General features: G+C 42.8%; 1 pseudogene; it reads right to left on the bottom strand.

Annotated features, from left to right (window-relative positions):
* LOC109835678 lies at positions 362-1,227 on the bottom strand (annotated as a pseudogene).

The raw sequence follows: 7,875 nt of genomic DNA, 5'->3' as shown, positions 1-7,875 counted from the left end.
AGATCGATGAGAAGTGTATGTGGGGAGCTTTTGTATTGCGTTAAAAAGTTTCATATTATGTGTTCACCTTATGGATGCGCACTACAAATGCTTTGCTTTGTATCTTTATGTGGGGAGCTTCTAATGAAATGTTATTTAAGCACATGGCGTTCAATCCGTAGCGGTTGAGTTCATCTAATCTAGTACTTCTAATCAACATAAAACATCTTTTTAAATAGTAATATATAGATAGTTAACTGAGATACGCTTGAAATTGAACGTGAAGTAATACGAAAAATATTTACGTACAAAATATGCTATGTTTGTATTTCAAAGGCATAGGTGAATCATTAGTTATTCGATTTCTCTATAATGCAAAATCTCAAATAACTTTTTTACCCTTTTTTCCTCAATACAATCTCTCTGCCTTTCACAATACTTTTAAAAAAAATCTTATTATTTAGTAGATTACAGCCCCGAGCACACACTATCAGAAACTGCTATTGACGATGGCATGCTTTCAGGCTCACAGAGTGCTCGGTCATCTTCATGATAGACGTTCATAGCGATCGAGCATCCACGCTCCAATCGTCACATGCATCCTCGTTGTTGAATGGTCGAATGGCGTCGCTTCTCAAGCTAACCAGATCATCCACGACCTCATATGATAGCGCACCACCAGCATATATACAAGAAGTATTCGTGTCCGAGAAGATTCAACTGCGGCTCTCATGTCAATTCCGTTTTGGGTCGGTCAAGACCAGACCCTTATTCATGCATCCGATGTAGGTAAGGGGATGGGGGCGATGTCTTGCCAAGAGAACAGAAAGACTGATCCGGGCTCAAATAAATATCATCGCCCATCTTCACATAAAATTCGGGGCGTCGTACACTTAAGGTATTCTACTCTGAAAAACGATAAGGTCTTGGCTGGTAAATTGTTGTGCTACTCCTCAATGTCGTGCAACAGCAAGAAGTCAGCCGAAACTCTTCAACTTCTCTTTTGAGGGTCTCCATCTTAGTCTCGTCACTGGTCTTTCCGATCACGAATCGGAAAGCCAGACCTGTCGATTCTTCAAGCTGGCGGAGGCTTTGAGGATCGGAAGGGAACCAAGTCTGTCGAAGAGCTTTCCTCCTGCCTGTCGATCCAAACCCCGTCTGCATCCCTACGAAGGCGAGCACCCTGTGCCTGTCGATGATATAGCGACGGGACCGCCCACAATCCGATTGTGATCCCAAGAAGTCAGTTTGAAGCGGTTGTCATTGTATAGGCGGGAGGACAAGGATAGGCGTCGGTGACGATGGATGGAATCAGAAAACATGATTTTAACGAAACTAGTATCCACTAATGTTTTAAATCCTATAACTGATATTAGTAATTTTAACGAAACTAGAATTCGCTAATGTTTTAAACACTATAAGTGAAAGCTTACGAACATCAAGTTTCTGATTCCATCTCTGAGCGTTAGAAATATCTTTTGCTTTTACCGTTAATTTATTTTGCATCTTTTTTTTCCCCCCCTTGTTATGCTATTTGATAATTAAGCTATCAAGTGCCATTATGTACATTAGAGCTTAGCCAGTAAATTAAAGAAATCAACTTCAGACATGTATTGGAGATTAAATGGTTGGTTAAACTCCGCCCGCCGTTGAACTATATTATTCTGAATCATTTAGCCTAACAATTGCAGGATTCAAACCTCGTCTTCAGTCATCATCGTCGCTGGCACTAGACACTACCACCGGACTCCCTCAGCTGACAGCAACGTGCACCGGCGATCCCGGCCCGACCGAGCGCGGCGCTCGACCCCGTCAGCGCACCGCCGCGCAGACCAGCTCACGAACGACTCCTCTTGGTTGCCCATGTCCCTCGACGCCATCGCCAGCTCCACCCGAGAACAGCAGCAGCACCCCGAGAGATCCCGATCGGGGAACCGCCCAGTATCCTCACGAACGAGCTCACCGAACGCCAGCCCCAGCGCCAAGCTTAGCGAACCGCCAGAAACAGCACGCAGGCCCGCTCCGCCCGCCGAACCTGTACTGCCCGCCAGCCCCCCCGCCCCTGCAGACGGCATGGCCCCGAACCAGCACCGACGAGGCTTCATCAGCCCACGCTGACAGAGACCGCCGTGACGGACGTTTCCTCTTCTCGGGGAACAGGTCGGAGACAGCCTTAGCAGACGCGATGACGAGTTGAGCACCGAAGAGCGGATTCTGAGGGATGGCGCCTGACGAAGCCCGTCTTCGTTCGATGCAGAGTAAATCCGGACGACGGAGGGGGACGGCGAAGTCATGTGTCTCAGGATGAAGGGTCGCGCGCGAAGCAGAGGGCGAGGCCGAGCCACGACAGCACCAGCGCCGGGGGATCTTCCTTCCCCCTCCCCTCCCCCTCCCCCCCGTCCTTGCCTTCGTCGCCCCAGGAAGCGGTGTTGATGATGACGAGAGAGGGCGGAGAGGGCGGACGAGCCCGTCGAGCCGAGCCAGTGGCGGGGGCGATGACTTGCGTGGAGAGGTCCTGTCAAGCAGACGTACCTGACGCAGAGAAGGCGAAGGAGAGGCCCTGGGAGAGCTGCGATGCCGCGGACGACGGGAGGGATCGAAGCGATAGAAGAAGGACAGGAGGCCGGTGGCCCAGGAGGAGGGGCGGCGCGAGTGAGTGCCGCGCGCCATGATCTTGGGGACGGATGAGGGGTCGGGCTCCGTGATGGCGCGGCGCGAGGAATTTCATCGCTGGACGGGATGGGGAGGAGAAGAGGAGGCCGGTGCGCCCGCTGTAAGAGGGCGGCCTGAAGATGAGGGTGGTGCCGAGGTCGAGCCCGTTGACGCGGGTGAGGCCAGGACGATGTGGGATGAGGTGCCCAGGTCCCCGACGCGAGCCCCGAGCTCCGATCCACTATCGACGTCTGAGGGCGAGGCAGCGTCGACCGACGGGAGGCGGAGGCGGACGGGCGGTGATGGGTTGGAGGAGAGGGATGATGACGATGGCGGCGCGCATGAGAGGATCCATGAGATGTTAGATTCAGGTGACGCGGCGTAGCTTTTGAGGAGAGCGAAGGGACACGGAACGAGGAACTGATGATTGATTGGATAAATGGGACTTCTAAATAACGTACCCTTCGTGATGATAGATTTTTATTCCCAACCAAAACCAACCCCCCAAACACCGTGTCAAGACAAGAATAGGTAGGGTGGTAATCAACCAAATAATTAATAAATTGTTAGATAATTGTTCGAAAAACTATTCGGTCATGTTCGGTTCGGTAGTTTATTTACCACTAAATAAATACTTTTTAGTATTCGAGTTTATTAACGAATAGAATTTAACCAGATGTATATGTTCGAGTCGTTTGTCTATTAAATATTCGTTTAGAATTTGACCACAGCTTATTATTTGTATTATTGCGCATATGATGTCATATTTTTAACCCACTTATCATATCTACTTAAGTTTTACATAATGGTTTTAAGACTTAAATAATCTTAAATCTGTTTTCTAATTAAAATTTTGATTTAAATATATATACATCTAAATAATCTTAAATCTGTTTTCTAATTAAAATTTTGATTTAAATATATATACATCATATATTATAAATGAATAATTTTTAAAATCTGTTTTCTAATTAAAATTTTGATTTAAATATATATACATCATATATTATAAATGAATAATTTTTATTTATGAATTTGAATACTATTTAAAAATCAAATTGTTTAGCGGAGTAAATATACTTTGATATTCGATAAGTATTCATGAATATTTATCAAATACCAAGTATTCGAGTTCGAATTCGAATTCGAAAAAGTAGACATATGAATATTAGAGTCCGTATTCGAATTCGATAATTTTAAACAAATACAAATATGAACACCTTAGTATTCGTTTCGATTCGATCTTTTACCACCCCTAGTCGATGCTTTTTTAAGTGCAAAACCTAGGATATTTGATTTTTTTAATGAGGCGCAAGTACATACGCAAGGATGGATGCATATTTAAGATTAGAGAGCTATTGCACCCCTAGCAATATGGTAAGTTGCATTCTAAAGCCTTCTAAAAATATTTGCATCCCATTTAAAATTTATTATTTTAGTCAATTTAAGATGGGAATTTAGCTCATTTTTCAATGATGTTATTTTATAACATTGTATTTATTTTTTTAGAAAATAGATACTTGATGTCCTTTCTTCTAAAAAAAATTCTAGATTTGCCACCATTCACATACCTTTCATGGTTCTTATTTGGATGGAGGAGAGAGGAGAGAAGATGTACCATTTTGTAGTTGATTTGCACGGCCCTCTAATTTTAAAAGATTTTTTTCTCTCCTCGCTTCTAGTTCATTTTAAATTGGCCCTCATCTTAGCTCACTTCACCTCACTTTTAACTTTTTCTCCAAAACTCTTCACTAGAGACAATTTAGTTTTATGTCCCTCCACTGGCCTCGCCTCACTCTATCTTCCCTTTCAAAAACTCTTTGCCTGATCCCCGTTTAGTTTTTTTCCCCTTCCCCTCGCCTCACCTCACATTCTGTCAAACGAAGTCTTAGTGGAGAAGATTCAAATTAGGCTAATCCTTCAACTGAGGCAAAACTCTGGGGGTCACGGTATGACTTATATCTGCATTGTCCTTCAAACATTTGGTATCTCTGGTCTATTATTAGAACTTTTAGATCTCATAAAAATCGCAAAAATTACAAAACGCAGGAAATAGAATCACACACAAGATTTATGTGAAAAAACCCTCAATAAGGAAAACCACGGGGTTGAAAATAATCCACTATTACCATGAAATTAAAACCTTTTTCATGGACAATGACCGTGAAACTCTCTCTCTCACAATACCCTTGACCCCAGATACACCCTCTATTAAACCCTGATTACAAAAATATTTTATCTCTCTCTACTAAAAAATATTAGAATAAGATGCCTTATTTAAAAATACCATTGTCTTGCCTACCAAGTCAACTTGGCCTATAAGAAAACTGTTAACTTGGCCTCTAAGAAAGCTACTAGCACTGGGCCTAGCCTCAAATTCGGATCCAACTTGGAGTTTGAATCAACGCTCATCTATAACATTATTTGTAATGCATCAAAAGGAATATCAATGGATGCATCTCTTTTCCATACCATTAATATTGTTGACTTGATACACCAGATACCTTCTCATGAAATGCAAAGAATCTCAAACTCTCTTAATCATTAAAAATTAACCATTCTAAAGAGACAAATTCTCCTCCTAATAAGGCTAGCTGATCTTTGACGTTCACAATCAACTTCGAAAGAGCATCACAATGGAGGAACAAACTCCTACAACAATAATACACAATCTCACCTCCGCCTGCTCCTCCCCTTCTTCATGGCGCCATCGTTGTTGTGAGCGCGGAAGCCACCAAACCTATGTGCTTCGAGAAACCAAACCAAACAAACGCCGAGATAAGGCCAAACAAACCAAAATAACGCCACAAACACAAACAACCAATTTTTACATGGTTCAGCAAATTGCCTATGTCCACGGGGTAAGAAGAGGATGGAGTTTTCACTAATAGAGAAGAAGAGTACAAACTGAGATTACAAATCACTCAAACTCACCAATTAATCTCACCAACAAATCTCTAATTCTCTCCAACAAAACCCTAACCAATAACTCCAGAAAACTCTTTTTTCTATACTCCAAATATCCCTAATTCACTGCTCTCAAACCCTCAAAATCGTGTTCATGTTTATATCAAAATAGAAACCTAAACAAAATCCAAATAGGAACTCAAACTGTGCAGAAAACCCGACATAAGTCGACTTATCAGGCTTTATAAGTCGACTTGGCAGAGCGAAAAATATTAACTGGAGAACAGGTCATAAGTTGATTAATAGTGTCTATAAGTCGATTTGACAGAGCCAAAACCAATAATTCCAGAATAGAACGTAAGTCGACTCATGCACAAGAATAAGTCGACTTACCATAAGTAGACTTATGCCTATGCATGACTCAACTTATGACACAGAATCTGCAAAATCTGGACCAAAATCTAGAATTTCCTGAATTCTCCACAAATCTTCATCTCGGTGAAGTTTTTCCAAAACTGAGCCGACACTAATACCAACCAAATGTCCCACTTGTTACGTCCAGTACGAAGTGGAACAAAACTACGATAACGAACTCAATCCACCACAAGTCGAGACCCAAATGAGAATGTGACCACTCTCCAAATATCGGTGTTCATAAATAACTGTTTACATATCCTCTTGTCTAAGAAATCAAGTCTTTACGTAGTTCACCCAACGGCCTCCAAAGGCCTTCAATCCAATAGAAGAGTTCGTAACCCTTCTCCAATATCACCAACAAATCTGCAACTGATAGCTCTCCAAATGACCCTGTTTGGTGGAAATTTTGTAGTAAAAAGAATGAAAGAAATTTGATTTATATTCTCTCGATCTCGATTACAATTGAATTTCCTAATTACAAAAGAGAGGAGAATTGATCTGGATTCTCCCCTTTGTTTAGTTCTGGGTTTTTCACGGTGGCGATGGAGTGCCTCCCTCGAATGCTCGCGTCGAGTTTGCTCTCCATTGACGATCAGAACGTCTTGATTCACTGGAACAGTATCTCCTCCTCACGATTTGACGCTGTGGAGAACTTGCAAAGTAAGTTTTAGAACTCTAGACGAGTTGATAACTCTGAACGAGTTTGAAACTCTATGAAAGAGTTGATTTAACCAAAATCGATTTATAGCCAAGGATGAAAGCTCTTTGTTGTCGAACGTTGCTGAAGGATGAACGTCGATCTCCCCCTTGCTGCCAAGCCGAAGATCTCCTCTTCGCTGCCAAGTTTAAGATCCAATAACCCAGCCGAAAAGAAGCCCCAAACTCAGTTGAGTTTACTCGTTTTTATAGGGGATTAAGGGGGTGTAACCACCCCTTTAATCACTCCTAAGTGGGGTGTAACCGCCCCCAAATCGTGGGAAACGGTTTTGGAACCGTTCAGCTCATTTTGAATGAGTCAAACAACGCCTACGTTGGCGTTTAGGACCCTAACTCTGCATTTTAGACTGGAGACACGGAGTTGGGCACCCGCTGGATATTGAAAAACATGAGGGTCGTTCGCTAGATGTTGAAAAACGTGAGGGTCGCCCGCTGGATGTTGAAAAACACGAGGGTAGTCCGCTAGATGTTAAAAAACACGAGGGTCATCCGCGTTTTGTTTGCTGAGGGTTGGAAATGCGGGGGTCACCTGCGTTTCAAGAACTAAAACGCGAAGGTGAATTCCGCGTTTTAGAATGAGTTAATGACTTATAACTTCTTCTGTAGAGCGTTGTAAAGACCATTGTTGAGTGATCTTTGCCTTGACTATTTTGGGGTGTGAAAGTCGTCAGATTGTAACTTTCATCATCGGTGTTTGATAGGGGATCAGTTATCTATTATGATTTTTAGACAGCCTACAGACCCCAAAATGAAACAAACTAAACACCTCCACCTGAGATGAACCAACTGCCATATCCAAATCCAAACTATGTCTACCAGCTGCACTCGAATCAACCAACTCATCATCTGCATCCAAATCCAAATGATCTCTAAATTGTGTCACCTCAACTGGAATCCTAAAAAATACAGTATGATCTGGAGTATGTGGAGTAATCTCCACCCAATGTGGAGTAGCATCACCCTCCACCCGCTGTGATATCCCAACGATCTGATCAACACTCTCCACCTGTCGAGAGTCAAATGCGACATACCAGCTCAGAACAAAATCAGAGTCTCCCAACTGATAATCAAATGAGCCTCTGAATCCCAAATGTGCTATCAGATCAAATCTCACATCCTCGATGTGACCAAATGTTGGGTAATCAAATATCCGACGCAAGCCAAAATCTAAAGTAGCTCCACCAGATTTAAAATCTCCAAATA

This window comes from Asparagus officinalis, chromosome 3 (assembly GCF_001876935.1).
Source record: "Asparagus officinalis chromosome 3, Aspof.V1, whole genome shotgun sequence".
NCBI lineage: Eukaryota > Viridiplantae > Streptophyta > Magnoliopsida > Asparagales > Asparagaceae > Asparagus > Asparagus officinalis.
The sequence above is the reverse complement of the archived record's forward strand: the minus strand, read 5'-3'. Positions and strand labels throughout refer to the sequence as shown.